The 20,000-nt window shown below is 41.8% G+C and overlaps 1 long non-coding RNA gene across 1 annotated transcript in view; it reads right to left on the bottom strand.

Moving 5' to 3' along the window:
• Window positions 1-20,000, bottom strand: part of LOC141781964 (uncharacterized) — a 22,413-nt gene that overhangs the window by 584 nt on the left and 1,829 nt on the right. Inside the window, exon 2 of the long non-coding RNA XR_012596994.1 lies at window positions 2,491-2,916. This is a non-coding gene — a long non-coding RNA (uncharacterized LOC141781964). The remainder of the gene's footprint in view (window positions 1-2,490; window positions 2,917-20,000) is intronic.

Raw genomic sequence — 20,000 nt, 5'->3', positions numbered from 1 at the left:
CTAGCAGCGAGGAGGAGGAGGAGGAAGAGGAGGAGGAAGAGGAGGGAAAGTGATGGTGGTGGAGGGGAGGTTGGATTAGAATGAGGATGAAGAGCGATTGATGAACTGTCAGCACCGTTTACAGAGACCTGACTTACAAGCATCAACACTAGACGGCCGTCTGAGCTCAGTAATGTATTCACAGTCTAATATATAATATAACATATTATTATTATGGTCTGCATCTTCTTCAGGGTCTCGTTGGAATTTCAGTGGTGAAACATAAACTAAACTTTATTCTAGGCGTGATAATAACAAGTTAACGCAAATTCAATTAAAGGGACTGTTTGTAACTTTTTAAGCGTATAAATGTAGCGGGTCGGCACACATGCGCGCTCGCATATGCGCGCTCACGTGTGGCCGGAGCCTCGTCTCTGCTGCCTGCTCGCCTTCACTCAGACAGCGCGCGCATTCTCGCGTACTCGCTCCACCTCTAGACGTGAACGTGCGCTCACTCCACACTGCAGAAGAGTTAGTTTAGCTCTGAGAATATCTAGTGAATGTACAGTGGACGTTTGTGCAGAAATAACTGCTGCAGCTCCTCCAGACCAGCAGAGGTTTCCCGTGTCTTGTGAAGTGACGGAGCTCTGCAGAGAGTTACGTTGTCTTCTCGTTACCGACCGGGTGCCGGTGTCTCCCTGCTCTCTCCGGCTGCGGGCGGAGAGAGCAGAGAGACACACTGCAGAGCCCCGCTGCCTGTAGATGTAGATCCTCACAGTAACACCATACAGAGAAGAAGACATGCTGTGATTTGGGATTTGGGAGATTTCTGCAAGAATTTGCATTTGTTGGCGATTGGATGGCGAGCACTTTGTGTTGTGTAAACTGGTCTCACTATAATGAAATGTCTCCTATGGGGACTAACATCATCACACATGAACACAGTTGGGCTCATTGGATCCACCAGAGTCTCAGCTTTACAGTGAGACCCAGTTTATGGAATCCAGAGACTGTTTAGGGACCCCAGCATGCAGAAATATTATATAACACACCATTTTAGAATAGGAGACAATAACACATTTATACTATAACACATTCACTGATCTGGAGGTCAGAGGTCAAGGGACCCCTTGAGGATGGACATGACAGTTTTTCCTCGCTAAAATATGTAGTGTAACTTTGGAGCGTTATTTAACCTCCTTCATGACCAGCTAGTCTGACATGGTTGGTACCGATGGATTCATCAGGTTTCATAGTTTACTTTTCTTCTGCCTTTCTTTTGGACATTTTCTGGACTTCTTTTGGGAATTTTTTGGGTAAAATTTGGGACATTCTTCGGATTTTTTTTGACCATTTTCTGACGTTTTTCAGATTTTTTCTGATTTCTTCGGATTTTTTTTGAACATTTTCTGACTTTTTCAGACATTTTTTGGACATTTTATTTTTACATTTTAAAACAAATTTGCGTTCTTCGACAGCCCATATATACGCACCAATCCACCTTCATGACCAGCTAGTATGACATGGTTGGTACCGATGGATTCATCAGGTTTTATAGTTTACTATGATACCAGGATCTTCACTCTAGCTTTAAAACAAAGTCAGTCAGGACTGCTCACGATCCTGCGAGTCTCAGAGGGTTGTAATGTGAAATAGGGGAGTTAAAGCAACCTGGTGTTTAAATTAAGAATTTCAAGCGAATTGTTTAAAAAGTGAGTAAAAACAGTTTTGTTTTAGTGCTACAGACTCTTCTTATCCTGATATAATGAATAACAGTAAAACATTCATAGTCACATCGATACATCGTATTATTACGATATTATCATATTGATTCAGACCCACATCCCCCGGCGCTGGTTGAACCTCTAGTTTACATAGAAGACCTGAACATTTATATTCATTCAACACACACAAACACAACAAGAGGAACTCACTATCGACCAGCCGGGAATCCATCAGCCACAACTATTAATCTATTACTCTCCCTCTCAGTCAGTCAGAGAGGATCCTCTGAGGGAGGGATGAGGCCAGACTACAGGAGGAGGATCTGATATCTGAGATAGACGCTCCCTCAGATCACATCTATTCATCTTCTAGGAGACACTTTCACCTTCTAGACTTCTATCTGCAGATCAGCGCACAAAGACCAGGCTTTTAAGAAATATGCAAACATGAGGTTATAAAGCGGAGTCCATGCAAAGCATCACATTACACCTGCTGTCATCCCCTCACTTCCCTCCATACAAGGCTCCATGAATTATTGAGCGCTCCCTGCTCCGCTTTGTCAAACTACTACAGCACACCTCCGACCTCCGGCTGAGCAGAAGAAAGAGTCCACCTGCTGCCACCATTCATAAAAACACACATGTAAGGATGCTGCTATATATGATCAAAATGATTCACATACAGAGACACATGCTTCCTCTATATCTCCAGTTTGGTCACCACGAGGATGTAGAATCCAGCTCTCACAGGGTTAACGTGTGCAGGTGTGTGTGTGTGTGTACTCACCTTTGTTGCTGAAGGAGTGTGTGTGTTAGTCGGTGTGTGTTATCAGCCTCTCTCTCGTCTCCGTGTCGCTCCCACGGCGAGCTGGAGTACACTGAGTGTGTGTGAGCTCTCTCGCTGGCTATTGTTACAGGAGAGAAGCAGCCAGACTGAGCATGCTCCAGCCCTCGTGGTTGGCATGGCAACGGGAGAAAGCGGCGGTTGAGTAGCGAGGTGCTTTCTGAGAGCGAGAGCAGAGATCAGGCAGGTGCTGCTGCTGCTGCTGTGTCATCACTTGGTTAATCTCTGATTCTCCTCCGTTTCATTCTCTCTCTCTCCGGTCAGAATAAAGTGACAGCTGCTCCGTCAGACCGACCCGGATCACATTCAGGACTGGATCAGAACTAATCCACCACAGTCCAGCTCTCAGTCAGACACCTGACGTTTAACCTGGATAAAAACACCCTGAATGTGACAAATACTGGAGCTTTAATCCCACGATGCATTTATAACCCCATATAACCCTGAACCCTCTAAATGAAGGATTCAAAGCTCTTTAAGGGTTTTTCTGGGCCTTCATTTCTCCGTCAACAGCAGAGAGATGACAAGAAATAAGATGGAGAGAGATCCCTTAACCTTAACAAAGTACTTATATCGTGAGGAAGAAAGCTTCAGAGATTCTTTTATTTTATTTGGGAGATATCTTTGGAATTTATTAAAAATGGTAACTTGGGGCGTTAGAAGTGTGAGGCTGGGGTTATTTATTTATTGATGTTGAGGAATGTGTGCCATACTCTGTCCTATACTGTATGTGTGACAGTATTTTTATTCTATTTTAGTTTCATGTTTCCTTTTTTTTACTGTAAAGTTTGGCCTTTAATCCTTTTTTAATTATTTATTCACTTTTTATTTATTTATGTGGATTTTGTTTTTATCTTTTGTGTTATCATTATCATTATTATTACTAATAATATTTTGTATTTTATATAATGTGTTATAATTGGGGAGTTTGTATAATGTGTTAAATCTATAAAATTATAAAATCACTAAAAGAATTTTTTATTTTAACCCAAACCACAATCTTTCCCTCTGGAATGTCATTTAAGGCAATATTAAATAGAATAAATAAATAAATAACTGCCTATGAAATAAATCCTGAAATAAATAAATGTGTAATTATATTTAAATTTATTTATGTATCTATTGCCTCATTTATTTATTTCAGGATGTATTTCATAGCCTTTTTCATTAATTTTGATGTATATATTTATTTATTTATTGTGAGGAATGTTCCATACTCTTATGGTATACTGTCTTATATGTGTGACCATATTTTTATTGTATTTTTCTTTCTTTCTTTCTTTCAGTAAATTTTCACCTTTAGCTAATATTTATTTATGTGGATTTAGTTTTACATTTTTATCATTATTATTATTATTATCGTTATTATTATTATTATTATTATTATTATTATTATTATTATTGTTGTTATCAATTATTACTTTTTGTATTTTATATAATGCCATGTATTCTAATCAGGGAGAGTTCATATGCATAATGTGTTAAAATGTTTAGAATAAAAATAAACAAATGTTTACAAAAAAAACAAAAAAAGAACTTATTTTAACCCAAACCACCGTCTTTCTTTATGGAATATAATTTAAGCCAATATTAAACAAATAAATAAATAAATGCATAAATAAATTATAAATATGCCTATGAAATAAATAAATGTGGCTAAGAAATAAATTCCCTTGAAATAAATAAATGTGTATTTTTATTTACATGTATTTACATATTTATTGCCTCATTTATATATTTCAGGATTTATTTATTTATTTATCTAATTAATTAATTAATATTGGCGTGAATGGCATTCCATAATTCCCGTCCCTAACCAAGTTGCTGTCCCATCATCAAACAGTTTAGGAAGGCACAGACAAACAATGTCATGCTGTCCAATCGATGTGCTTTGTTGTTTAATTTGGAGGACCTGTTAAGACCATCATCACATATCAATATTAGATAATGTTATAATAAGTGCTGCACCATTGACCTCCATCTGCATCAGAGATCTGAGTGTTATTGGCTGTGAAGGACGGCTTTCATTAGAAGGAAGTGATTGACACCAATCAATATGTTTCCTTCACCGATCATGAATAATTAAAATGAATGGAGCGCTTCTTCTTCTTCACATAACACCAGGATGATTCCTCTACTGTACCTCACTAAAATCATCCTCATTAATATGTACAATTATTTACGCAGCAGGATGCTGACGTCTGATCAGACCTTCTGCTCAGTCGGAGGAACACGAGTCGTAACAATGAACCATTCTAACACAAGAGCTCTCAGGATCTGTGTCTCCTGCTGCTGTGTGTTGTGATGACAGCGTGGCGGCGGCCATATGTAGAGAGACTCCAGAGGGCGTCCCACAACCACGACTTCCTGTGGGAATAACCGGCACAAAGAGGCACCGCGGAGCGTCAGCCGGACGCCGCCAAGCCATTATCAATGACAGTTCTCCATCTCAAGGCTACCTGCCATCAACAGGAACACACTACAACGTTCAGGGACTTTTCTAAATGTTTTGCAGCTCCATCACACATTAAATAATCAATATGGAGACTACAGGAGGGCATCAAGCAGAGGACAGTTTACGGTGAATCTACAGTAACGTATTCACCACCAAAACTGACCACTTTTACATTCATTAACCAAGATATATGAGAAAATGAGCGAACTGCTCACTTGATTTATTACCTCAGTAAACAGAAACCAAGATGGCGACGGCCTGAAACCAAGATGGCGACGGCCTAAAACCAAGATGGCTTTAAACCAAGATGGCAACATCCAGAAACCAAGATGGCCTAAAACCAAGATGGCAACATCCAAAAACCAAGATGGCAACATCCAGAAACCAAGATGGCAACATCCAGAAACCAAGATGGCCTAAAACCAAGATGGCGACATCCAAAAACCAAGATGGCAACATCCAGAAACCAAGATGGCAACATCCAGAAACCAAGATGGCAACATCCAAAAACCAAGATGGCAACATCCAGAAACCAAGATGGCAACATCCAGAAACCAAGATGGCAACATCCAAAAACCAAGATGGCAACATCCAAAAACCAAGATGGCAACATCCAGAAACCAAGATGGCAACATCCAAAAACCAAGATGGCGACAACCAGAAACCAAGATGGCCAGAAAACCAAGATGGCCAGAAACCAAGATGGTGACAGCCAGAAACCAAGATGGCGACAACCAGAAACCAAGATGGCCAGAAAACCAAGATGGCCAGAAACCAAGATGGCGACAACCAGAAACCAAGATGGCCAGAAAACCAAGATGGCCAGAAACCAAGATGGTGACAGCCAGAAACCAAGATGGCCTAAAACCAAGATGGCCCAAAACCAAGATGGCAACATCCAGAAACCAAGATGGCCTAAAACCAAGATGGCCTAAAACCAAGATGGCAACATCCAGAAACCAAGATGGTGACAGCCAGAAACCAAGATGGCCTAAAACCAAGATGGCAACATCCAAAAACCAAGATGGCAACATCCAGAAACCAAGATGGCGACAACCAGAAACCAAGATGGTGACAGCCAGAAACCAAGATGGCCTAAAACCAAGATGGCAACATCCAGAAACCAAGATGGCGACAACCAGAAACCAAGATCGCCAGAAAACCAAGATTGCCAGAAACCAAGATGGTGACAGCCAGAAACCAAGATGGCCTAAAACCAAAATGGCAACATCTAGAAACCAAAATGGCAACATCCAGAAACCAAGATGGCGACAGCCTAAAGTCTATGGTTTAGCCTGTGAAAGCCAGTCATACAGTAGATGTCAGTAGAAGTCTTTACTGCAGGTTAGATGATGTCTGAGTGTGTGTGAGAGTCCAGGTCGGCCCGGTTCTGTTATCAGACCCTCACCGAGGTCTACGTGGTTCTGACACCGAGGCTTCCTGGTGAGACGAGCTGCCCCGCTCCGCCGGGCGACGCGCGGTTAGATAATTCATGAGGGCTCCACCGTCGGTTCAATAATTCATCGGGCACTCGCTCGGCTCTGCTCTGGGTGAGTCACGGACAACCAGCCTTTTACTGAGAGGAGGAGAGGGAGCAGGACGCGACCAGAGGGGGGTAAACTCAATAAGAACCACACCGGTACTTTTTAAAGCTAAATTTAGCTGCTTCCATGCCTCAGGGGAGGAGCTGCAGGAGGGTCAGCCAGCTTTTAGTGTTTAGAGTTAGTAACCCTGGAGCCTGAAGGCATGAAGCACCGTCCTGATGAACCAACCAGAACAACACCGTCATGTCATCCCTCCGTGTTGTTACAGCCTAATAGAGAGAGTTCACATCACTTACTGTCAGCTCTCCCAGGGAGGAACAATACATGGCTGGTTTACACGTCGGAGGGGGAGGAGTGCGTTAAACACAGGACGTCGTAAAGCTCTGCCAGTGTGTTTATCAGGCGCTTGATTGCTTGGCAACCACAGGGGCATTGTGGGGCACGGTGCGGCCCTTTGATACCCGACGATCAATAGAGTGGTGGGTGACTGGGTGGGGGGTGATGGAGGGTGATGGAGGGCACAATGCACAAAGGAACACAGTGGCACACATACAGCGGAGCAGCCGCCGGCCCGACACACTCAACTATATTTAAACCACTAACTGGGTCTTTGTCCACTGGCATGAAGGTAATATGTCCTCTACTGGTCACCTTTCTGTGGTGGACAGGAACGCAAACAAGCAGCACCATGATGGTTTATTAAATTACAGGCATTAACCCGCTGAGACCCGCGATCCCGAACAACTGTACTGTCTTTCAGAAGTTGAAGCAGGTTTATTTTTAGAGCTAGAGTGAAGATACTGGTGTCATATGAAACTATAAAACCTGATGAATCCATCGGTACCAACCATGGGTTTGTCATGTCTAGCTTGTCAGGAAAGAGGCCAAAGAACGCTCCAAAGTTAAGCTAAATTTTGGCAAAAACTCTGGTGGATCCAATGAGCCCAACTGTATTCATGTGTGATGATGTTAGTCCCCATAGGAGACATTTCATTGACCTCACTGTATAAAATGACCCGTGGTGACCTCTAGGATAATCACAGCCTCATGAAACTTTACAGCCACAAACTAGAGACCTAGAGCATTCAGAGGATGGATGGATCAGACTAGAGACCTAGAGCATTCAGAGGATGGATGGATCAAACTAGAGACCTAGAGCATTCAGAGGATGGATGGATCAGACTAGAGACCTAGAGCATTCAGAGGATGGATGGATCAAACTAGAGACCTAGAGCATTCAGAGGATGGATGGATCAAACTAGAGACCTAGAGCATTCAGAGGATGGATGGATCAAACTAGAGACCTAGAGCATTCAGAGGATGGATGGATCAGACTAGAGACCTAGAGCATTCAGAGGATGGATGGATCAGACTAGAGACCTAGAGCATTCAGAGGATGGATGGATCAGACTAGAGACCTAGAGCATTCAGAGGATGGATGGATCAGACTAGAGACCTAGAGCATTCAGAGGATGGATGTCTTTCCTAGCTAGATTGACAATAAGGGGGTTTCTGAGCAGAGTAACACAACACAAGTGCTCGCCATCAAATCGCCAAAAAAATGCAATTCTTGCAGAAATCTAAAAAAAAAAAGTTTTTGATCCCAAATCACAGCATGTGTTTTTCTATGGTGTTCCTCAAGGTCTTGGTGTCTTAATGTGGTATTTTGAAGGGATTATTGACGGCTTTCAAGTATTTAAAACATCATCCATGTCAACCTAAACCTAGCAAAGTAGATTTGTTTTGTGTTTAAAACTGTGACCGTTTCCCTCCAAACGTACCTGAGACTGAAGTTTAGTTGTGTTGGAAGGTAACTTTGTAGGAGACCGGGTTGTGGACGTTGGACTGTAACAGCGGTGTGTTGAAGCCTCACAGTAAAAGACTCTGGTTTTGTGACTTCTAGGTATAAACTGTCTCTATTCTCTCAGATGGATGGATAGATGTGATGTGTGTGAACACTGGAGAGACGGGAGGCGGCGGGGGAAGTGACCCACATTCCTCCAAAAACTGCTGCTTCATCCACTCATGACGTGAGTCGGTATGAGTCTGCACAATCAGTGAGCTACATATACGAACACATGTAGGGCTTTAACTAATGGTTATTTATCTATCGATTATTTTTCCCGTTACATTTTCCCAGATACCAAGGAGACGTTTCCCAAAAACCAAAAGATATTACATTTACAGTGATTTGAACAAGAGAAAGCTGGAACTGGAGGTTGTTAACAACCAATCGATTACCAGCTGTTGTCAGTTCATTTTCTGCTGATCAACAAATCAATTAATCGACTGCCGACAAAAACACCAAGACCCAAACCAGGAGCTGGTCTTCCTACTATCAGTCCAACCAGGAGCTGGTCTTCCTACTATCAGTCCAACCAGGAGCTGGTCTTCCTACTGTCAGTCCAACGGTTTCACTGTTTGTATCGGGGTGATGACCTGCTAACCTCAGAACCAGACAAACATTCTGATAGTATTTATAATGTGTGTTTATTGATTGGACCAGGCGGTGCAGTAGAGCAGATGACCCGCCAGGAAAAGAGGGAATTAATGGTGTTTAGCAGGTCTGATAGGAACAAGAGGCGACTGCAAAGCCCCTGTAAACTGGTATCTCCATGTAAATAAAACTCTGACCTATATTGTGGGATGTGTTAGTGAATGAGTGTACAGTATGTGTGTACTGATGCTCCCTCCTCAGCCGGTATTGGCTGCTATCACAATCAGCACGCCTGCAGCTGTACAGTACACTGACTGAACCCGGCCCTCCTAATGGGAAGCCTTGAAATCCAATTTTTCTCTCAATCTCTCCGTCTGCACATCGAGCGTACACAGTCCCTCTGTACGATTACTCTCCTCCAGATGACTCCAGATCTGGTTAGTGCTGCTGATGTACTGCTGCTGGTGGATAATGTCGCCTCTTTATCCTCCACAAATATACTCTAAACCAGATCTCACCACACGGTGCACTCTCTTTACCAGGTAGAAGGAAGTTACCGCTTTTATTGTGGTAGTCTGAGTAACGTGACGTCATATCCGTTCCGTATCCGTCAACCAAAACAAATGTTGGAGGGTCGTCGTGGATACGACCTGCACCCTCCCATGTTAAATCCAGCGTGGTAAACACTACACATCCAGTAAAGGATGGAAACACTTTGGGTTTCACACATTGACAGGAAAAGCAGAGCTAGACAGAGCAGAGCTAAGGCTGCATGCTAACTTCTAAAAAAAAAGGCCAGAACAAAGGCTGAAAAAAGTCAGAAAAAAGCCATAGTATGTCCGAAATATGGCCCCAAAAATTTCCAAAAAAAGACCAAAAGTTTTCAGAAAAAAGACCTAAAAAAGTCTGAAATATGTCTGAAAAAAAGTCTAAAAAAAAGTCAGCTAAATATCCAAAAAAAAGGTGCGAAAAGGTTAGCAGGAAACGTTATCTTATTGCAGTAACTTTGCGGTGGAGCCGGCCGTCGCTCTCGTCTCCGTGGTCAAATGGGCCGACGCTACGACTGTAGAGCACCCAGATACTGACATGTCTGTCCTCTGCATTGAAACGGCCCCGATGGAGCTGACCATGGATGGATAAAGAGAACGGAGCTGACGGGAGAGCTAGAGACCACCTTGGAGAAGTTACAGGAAGTAGACACGTGGGACTACGTCCGCTTTTCAAAATAAGGTGTTGACAAAGGGAACTGTATTTACAAAATACATCTATGGAAATCAGATTGATGGATTATATTCACCAGAAGTATAAAACATTATAAATTAAAAAGAAAATACCACTAATCTGTGAGGGAAATGTCATTGCTGGAAAAAAATTATAAATAATTCCTGATAATGATCCTGATATATTTGACTTCAGGACGTCTCTGACTACATACATGCTGAAAATCAAACAGTTTTACTGGATTCATTTAGAGATTTTCCAAAGTAAAAGTCCCTAGAAGTGTATGATTCATGTTTTTCCCTCCATGGTCTAGTGGTAAAAAGGTTAACAACAATCACAATAAATCATAATATTGAATCTGCACCCAGGTATTGTGATAGTATCGAATCAGGATCAGCTCTACTAAACCCACACAGCAGAACGGCGTGCCAAGACGTACCATCTGAACCGGTACGAGCCAAACTGGAAACCTCCTCTGCAGCGCTGAGCTTCATTCATCTGTTAAATGGACGCCTCTCTTAATATTCAGCCTGGATGAGTCGCCTCAGTGGAGACAGTAAACACAGAGCTGTTGACACATCGATGCCTCTCTGAGCTACAGATCTGCAGATGGACTGAATGTACTGGGAACGCTGGCTGGATCCCATTCAATCAGGGCCAGATTGACCTCACAGATCAATGTTATTCCTCTTCTCCTGCGTGGGCGGTGGAAACAGAAACCATCAACCATCAACCATCAACCATCAACCATCAACCATCAACCATCCACCATCAACCATCCACCATCAACCATCAACCATCCACCATCAACCATCCACCATCAACCATCCACCATCAACCATCCACCATCAACCATCCACCATCAACCATCAACCATCCACCATCAACCATCCACCATCAACCATCCACCATCAACCATCCACCATCAACCATCCACCATCAACCATCCACCATCAACCATCCACCAGTGTTCACAGTGATAGTAGGAGAGCTGGGCGTACTTCAGACACATCAGCATTTACACATGAAAAGAGGAGGCTGGTTATAATGCAGAATATCTCAGTGACACTGTACTGTACTCAGAATGAACGCTATGAACCACCGCAGGAAAGGAGTGTGCATGAGGGTGCATCAGTCATTATGTAATGACTGTGACATGAGCGAGGGTCTAAGGAAAGAGCAACGGGGTCACAGCACTCTGAATGACGGCACATGGACGAGCCATTAGAGGCGACCCGGGGCTGTCTCCGGATGAAAAGGTCCGGCCAGCGGTGAAGAGAAGCAGCTTCTGAAGTGAAACATGGACAGAATGAAGACTTTGTAGGAAAAGCTGCTGTTTATTTAAATGAAAACATTTTCTCTTTTAAGCAACGGCGGTTAAACTGCACCGTAGGAAACAACGTGTGTTTGGGCTGAAATTATTAGTCGGCTAACAGACAACACAAATCGATTAGTTGATTTAACCCTCTGAGACCTCTGAGAGATAATAAATGGTAAAAGTGTATAAAGGTTTAGAACATTATGAAAGAAGTATCTGATGGTCCTCCTCATGCTCTATTATGTCTCATAAGTTGTTGCAGCAGTTTTGGGGTTGATACCATTTGTTACACAGATTTGGTGCTAAATTTAACCATTTTTTACCACCGGAGAATTGATAAAAAATGATCAATAATCCCCCCAAAATACCACATTAAGACACCAAGACCTTGAAGAACACCATAGAAAAACCCATGCTGTGATTTGGAGATTTCTGCAAGAATTGCATTTTTCGGTGATTGGTTCTGTTTTTTTGGTCGTCACCATCTTGATTATTTGCCGTTGTCGTCTTCCTTTTTTTTGGCCGTTGTCATCTTGTTTTTTTGGTCATCACCATCTTGGTTTTTGACCGTCGCCATCTTGGTTTTTGACCGTCGCCATCTTGGTTTTTGGCCGTCGCCATCTTGGTTTTTGGCCGTCGCCATCTTGTTTTTTCCTAGCACAAATTTGGAGCGTTATTTAACCTCCTTCATGTCAATCTAGTATGACATGGTTGGTACTGATGGATTCATCAGGTTTTATAGTTTCATATGGTAACAGTATCTTCACTCTAGTTTAAAAACTGAGCCCGCTACAACCTCTGAAAGATGATTGTAAAGTCGGTCTTTAATCGACAGATCTTTGTGAGTTTCTCCACAAAGAATCACACTTTAGATCTGGTGTTTACCAGAGATAAACCAACATTAGATCTGTGTCTCAGATGTCTTTACATTATACTATATATGACACTTCCTTTCACTTCCCATCTTTAGAGGCAAAAAACTCAAAAACACAAACAACAGTTAGCCGGAGACAAAGGAGAGGAGAGACCTTCACCAAAACATCCTCTGGTTAAATAAAGCAGCTCTATTTCTGTTTCAGCTCTTCATGGTGGAGACAGACAGACAGACAGACAGACAGACAGACAGACAGACAGATAGATAGATAGGGGGGGGGATTAATCCATATTTTACCAGCCAACCACATGGCTGAAGGCGAAGCAGACAGTCAGCTCCGGGTCTCCAGACGATCCACTAACCAACCTCTTTACTCAACACGCCGACTCAGCTGCTTTCAGGATAATCTCCCTCCTACCGGCAACAGTGAGCTCTGACCTGAATCCTAACGGTCCAGAGGAAGGTATAGAGGAAGGTAGAGGAAGGTAGAGGAACTAGAAACACATCTACACACATACCAACACACCAACACACAGCGGCCGTCAAACTGTCAGGTAGAGCAGCACCGAGCCTCATTAACATTCAGCATCACACTCACAGAGAAACCTCCTCTGAGAGGTTTAAAATACCACAAACCTTCCTTCACTACAGGATATCTCTGAGAGAACAATAGCTCTGCTTCTTTAAGAGGATGCTCCGAGGCAAAAACCCACTCAGTCAGAAGGCTATTTTTATTTTATTCCTTATCTCTGTGGTCAGTAATGGTGAATGACTTCAGGGCTATAACCAAAGGGAGGAGTTCTTGTTGTCAGAAGAGATGAAGATGCTGCTGTGCTGTAGTTTCATAGAGATCACATCAGGTGATAATATAAAAGTGTTCCAGATGTAGAGTAATTGTCTAATACTACGACGGCATACTAAGGCTAATGTAGGTTAAAATAATTTTATTAATAATTAGTAATATTCCGAGAAAAAACTCGTAATTTTTTGATTAAAGTCGTCGTAAATTTACGAGAAAAAATTAAATATTCTCATAGATTATGAAATCATAAATTTGAGAGAAAAAACAATCAGAAATTGTGCGTAACCGTGGTAACGCCAGACGCCGTCTGAATTTAGTTTCGCCTAAAGTGAGCGAGGCAAAGGTCCTGAAAGACACATATACACATTTTCTTTCATGTTCTTTCTGTGTTCTTCTATGAACATAAATATATAATATATAATATGATATAATATATCAGGGCTGTTAGTCGTTAAAGTATTTAATCTCACATGTTTTATCTGTTCTAAATGAACCTTAAAGGGAGATTTGTCAAGTATTTAATCCTCTCATCAACATGGAAGTGGACAAATATGCTGCTTTATGTAAATGTATGTATATATTTATTATTGTAAATCAATTAACAACATAAATCAATGACAGATATTGATCCAGAAACCCTCACAGGTACTGCATTTAGCATAAAACAATATGCTCCAATCATAACATGGCAAACTGCAGCCCAACAGGCAGCAACAGCTGTCAGTGTGTCAGTGTGCTGACTTGACTATGACTTGCCCCAAACTGCATGTGATGATCATAAAGTGGGCATGTCTGTAAAGGGGAGACTCGTGGGTACCCATAGAACCCATTTACATTCACTGATCTGGAGGTCAGAGGTCAAGGGACCCCTTTGAAAATGGACATGATAGTTTTTCCTCGCCAACATTTAGAGTAAGTTTGGAGCGTTATTTAACCTCCTTCATGACCAGCTAGTCTGACATGGTTGGTACCGATGGATTCATCAGGTTTTATAGTTTACTATGATGCCAGTATCTTCACTCTAGCTTTAAAACTGAGCCGCTACAACCTAAAAATCACAAGTTGCGTTAATGCGTTAAAGAAATTAGAACTGAGTTGTTTTGTTTTGTAAGTTACATTAGTGATGTTTGTGTTTTCTGTAGTTGTGTTACGGTGTTTCAGAACGTGTTTTACTTAGTGTACGTACTTATTTAAGCCCAACAGGATGTTTTCCCTTACCTTAACTAACTAAGTGGTTTTCTTGCCTGAACTGTGGATGTTTGCGTGACTACAAATGACACACGAAAACGCTAAAATGCTGATTTGAACTCTCTGACTGAACTCACTGATCATCTCTCTTGTGTTTCTGTTTTTACAATATTAAATTGATCAACATTTCTAACAGTTTATATGAGAAATTTATCGTTTTTAGTGTTTTATTGTCTTCCAGCCTTCATCTCTAATGTGTGTGTGTTTCACCTTCATCCCATAATATTATTATCTGGATTAGCCTCCATAATCCCTCCAGGTTTATAGTATTAGACACTAATACAAAAGCTGCTGTTGTGGCTCCTAATCAGAGACGTAGTGGTGTCTGTCCCATCACCTGGACGCCTATAGTCTGTCCCATCACCTGGAAGCCTACAGTCTGTCCCATCACCTGGAAGCCTACAGTCTGTCCCATCACCTGGACGCCTATAGTCTGTCCCATCACCTGGAAGCCTACAGTCTGTCCCATCACCTGGACGCCTATAGTCTGTCCCATCACCTGGAAGCCTACAGTCTGTCCCATCACCTGGACGCCTATAGTCTGTCCCATCACCTGGAAGCCTACAGTCTGTCCCATCACCTGGAAGCCTACAGTCTGTCCCATCACCTGGACGCCTACAGTCTGTCCCATCACCTGGAAGCCTACAGTCTGTCCCATCACCTGGACGCCTACAGTCTGTCCCATCACCTGGACGCCTATAGTCTGTCCCATCACCTGGAAGCCTACAGTCTGTCCCATCACCTGGACGCCTATAGTCTGTCCCATCACCTGGACGCCTACAGTCTGTCCCTCATAACTCCATCATCACCTGGACACCTACAGTCTGTCCCTCATAACTCCATCATCACCTGGACGCCTATAGTCTGTCCCATCACCTGGACGCCTACAGTCTGTCCCATCACCTGGAAGCCTACAGTCTGTCCCATCACCTGGAAGCCTACAGTCTGTCCCATCACCTGGACGCCTACAGTCTGTCCCATCACCTGGAAGCCTACAGTCTGTCCCATCACCTGGACGCCTACAGTCTGTCCCTCATAACTCCATCATCACCTGGACACCTACAGTCTGTCCCTCATAACTCCATCATCACCTGGACGCCTACAGTCTGTCCCTCATAACTCCATCATCACCTGGACGCCTACAGTCTGTCCCTCCTAACTCCATCATCACCTGGACGCCTACAGTCTGTCCCTCCTAACTGGTTTCCAGTAGTAACTGGTAACTCTGAGGTTTCCTCCTCAGCAGCAGCAGCTCCTTCCTGTCTCTTCCTGTCTCGTTCTCCTGATGTAGTCTGTACCGTGGCGGTAAAAGCTCCGTCAGAGCGTGACCTCTCCTCCCATCATGTGGTGTAACCGTGAGTGAAGCTGCAGACGGCCTCCAGCTGTGCTCCTCCACATCCAACATGCAGCCTTCCTCCTCTAACAACCTTTCCCCTCCTCTTCCTCTTCCTCTCCGCTACATGCTCTAATGTTCCTGTCCGTCCATATTCTCATTTATCTCCCTTCATTGCCTCCTTCTTTGTCTCCGGAGACGATAAATAAAAGTAGACTCAGCTGGAGATGAAGTGAGCAGCTCCCTGTTAACACCGTGACGAGTCGACTGGAGAGACGAGGATGTTGTGTTGTGGTCTGTGACTGTTGTATTTGTCGGCTCTTGGCCAGGTCGCTCTTGGAAAAGAGATTTTAGTCTCAATGAGACTTGATGGATTGGTGTGTAAATATGGGCTGTTGACGAACGCAAATTTGTTTTACAATTTAAAAAAAAAGACCCAAAAATGACCAAAAAATGTCTGAAAAAGTCAGAAAATGTTCGAAAGAAATATCCGAAAAATGTTTCAAAAGAAGTCCAGAGGAAGAGTCCGATACTGGTATCATAGTAAACTATAAAACCTGATGAATCCATCTGTACCAACCATGTCAGACTAGCTGGTCATGAAGAGGTTAAATAACGCTCCAAAGTTACTCTAAATCTTGGAGTATATTGTTGACAGTCAGGACAGATTCCTAACTGATGATATCAACCAACTATCAGACGACTGAAGCTGATAAATCTCTGGTGACTCCGACTGGAAATCAACATCAAGGTCTAGAAACTCAGAAAGAGCCCGATACCAACATCCTTCTAAGATGCTGCATGTGTGTGTGTGTGTGTGTGTGTGTGTGTGTGTGTGTGTGTGTGTGTGTGTGTGTGTGTGTGTGTGTGTGTGTGTGTGTGTGTGAGCTAGTTGTACAGTAAGCGGTGCAGCAGCAGCAGCAGCATCTCTAGACGTCTCCAGACGCCTCCAGAAACCGTCTATTGTTGCCACAGCTGGCTGATTCTTAATCACTCTGCTGGTAATTAGTGGTTGTCCATAATTGGGACGGGGGACTCCAGACTGTCATCTACCCACAATGCCCTTTGTTGATTGTGTTTGTTTGTAAAAGGGGGAGATAAATACTCACACACAGCGTCAGTCATGCAGCTGTGACTGATGTTAACTGGATGTGTTACAGTTCATCCTGCAGGCAGGACGCCAGAGTAAAGGACGTCCTCAGGGGACGACCGGCTGCCTCCAACGCACCCCCATCATCATCTTCAGTGTTGACTGGATTCCTCCGTATGACTCTCTAGATGAGTTTCTATCAACAACCTGAACACCAGAGATTTCTTTCCAAGGAGGCATTCCTCTCCTCGCGCCTCAGAAGGCCTTCAGACTGATGTCAACAGCAGACCGGAGGATTTACACTCTACTGTATATTCTGCTTCATACTTTATAAAATGTTCATTTCCCTGCATGTGAGTGAGATTTATTTCTGCATCATGTCGTTCTACCAGGAAACATCCCATCACCGTCCTACGACATGTTTGGCTCCGTTTTCTACAACCGGGGCAATAAAAAAATGTTCCTATAAATTGTGATGTTGATGATTTAAAGGCTGAATGTTAAAGCCGTCTCAACACAGTCAGGATTATAATTATACAAGAGACACTGAACTGAATAATAATATGACTCCAGGTTTACACATGAAGACATCACTTCAGCTGTGAAGGTGAAACCTGCTTTAGAAAATCTCTAGTCTGAAACGAGCCGCAAGTTAAAAACAAATGAAGTGATGGATTTATGAACAGCTGATGTTTCCCACTCCAGGTCGTTAAAACCTCCAAATTCACAGAAACAGTACAGAGGACATGACCTCAGTGGTCGCTACGGGAAGAGCAAAAAGTAATAGGGAAATATAAAGGAATAAAAAAAATAAAAATAAACAGAAAAATAATTGAATAATCTTTTTGTAAAAAATTAATATATATATTTAAAATATAAATAAAAATACATAAATAAATTAACAAATACATGTGAAAATAAATAAAATATTTTAAATTTATTTACAAATTATTTACATTTCTACATTTATTTATAATTATATATTTTTCTCTTAATATTCCCGTATTTCTTTGATTTACTTATTTATGCTTTTATTTATTTCCCTTTATATTCCCACTTTTATTTATTTACTTATTTATTCCTTTATTTATTTCTCATTATATTTCAAATTTTTTTATTTACTTTTTTATTATTTGATTTATTCCTTTTTATATTTCTATATTTATTTATTGACTTGTTTATTATTTTATCTATTCCTCTCTATATTTCCAATTTTTTTAAATTTACTTATTTATTCTTTTATTTATTTATCTTTATATTTACACATATATCTGTAGATGTATTCGTTATCATGGCACCCTCTCTAAAACTATGATATTTGGCAGTGAGGTTACAGCTTGTGATTCTCACTGAGGTCGTTAAAACCTCCACATTCCCAGAAACAGTACGGAGGACGCGACGTGACCTCATGGCAGATATACGGACCTGTTGGTAATTCCTGAAATATCCCTGAAAATAACTATGAAGCTGCTTGTCCCTGAATGCATCGAATTCCAACACACTGAAATGTTCATTTAAAATAACCGAGACACGAGAAAAGACCTCGATGAAATTCCTCCGAACGAACCAAACATGCTGTCGGCTCAGCAGGAACATGTTCAACCATTCTAACGGTTTTCCGGTCACATGACCTTCGTCTTGTCATCCTGGACCAGAAAACACTCCAACTGAGTCGGTTTCATCAACTATTCATGTGCCGGAGGGGTTCCAGTATTTTCCGTTCCTGGAAAACAAAGAATGTGCTGCTGCTGCACAATAACACCGTTTTACCGTATTCATTAACATTATCTTGATTGCAGCCTGGAAGTCAGCCAGCAGCAATCCCATCAGCCCCGGAGGCGTTTCCAGTCACGGCTGCAGACCGACCGGTCAGACCCAAAACAAGAGGCACTAAAGGACTCCGGGGAGACTCCAGGAGTCCCCCGAGGAGACTCCAGGTCTCCCCGAGGAGACTCCAGGTCCCCGAGGGATCATACTGTATGAGGACTATTTCATTCACTAAACGACATCACAGAGACACACACAGTCTTATTTCTAGCTCTGCATGGTTCCACACTCGCTCATCTCAGGTTTAAATCATAAAGACTGACAGCTGAGCTTGTTTTTTAAATAAAGACACGTTATTAATGTCCAGTAGGACAGTGTGAGACGGAGGACAGCGTCCAGCCTGTAGAGACGGTTCCTAAAAGGTGAGGAGAGTTCAACCCGGCAGCTGTTTCCCTCCTCTGGTTCAGGTAATGACGTTAAGATATTTAGAGTGGGAGTCAAGACCAGATCTGATTAGTTGTTTATTTAATTTAGTCCGTCAAAAGAAATTTAATTAAGAAAGATTTAGATCATCAAATTATCATTTTTAAATAATAAAACATCAAATATTTGTTTGTCAGAGTTTGCTGCTTTCCTCCATTTCATATCATATCGTATGTAAATGGAGCTTTCAATCACACCACATGATGTTTAGCAGATTGTATGGAAGCCCAGATGTGACTTTATTAAATTGATAATGTCAAATGTAAATGCAACAGACAGGGGGTGCTGTTTGGCTTATTGCATTTGAATATTGTTCACCGTACAGCAGGTTAAGTCTTTGAAAAAAATTAAACTTCGAATTACATTGTATTTTCTGTTGTAAAATTGCATTTTAATTTTAATTAAATACTGCTTGCTTAAATGGAAAATCAGGTTAAAATGTTTATATTGCATGTTTTATTTTCAAATTTGAATTAACATTTGATTTTTGTCCACTGTACAGCAGGATATGCCTTTTAAAATCAAATGTAAAAACAGCTTCTCCATTTTCATTTTAATATATCCATAGAACGTTTACATGATAGTTCTGGGCGATACGAGGAAAATAAAATATCACAATATTTCTTACCAAATAGCTCGATATCAATATCGCGATGATATTATAGGGTTGACTATTGGTGCTTTTACAAAATATGTACATAATGAGATTTTTGATAAATAATTATCAGTAATGAGTAGTATCACTTTACTGTAATGCCATATTACGATAACCTAAATCTAAGACGATATCTAGTCTCATATCAAAATATCGATATAATATTGATATACTGCCCAGCCCTAATATACGAGTGGGTGAAAAATGAAAATGCACATTGAATTAT

This window comes from Sebastes fasciatus, chromosome 14, assembly GCF_043250625.1.
Source record: "Sebastes fasciatus isolate fSebFas1 chromosome 14, fSebFas1.pri, whole genome shotgun sequence".
Classification (NCBI taxonomy): Eukaryota; Metazoa; Chordata; class Actinopteri; order Perciformes; family Sebastidae; genus Sebastes; species Sebastes fasciatus.
Note: the sequence above shows the minus strand (reverse complement) of the source record. Positions and strands in the feature narration are given on the sequence as shown.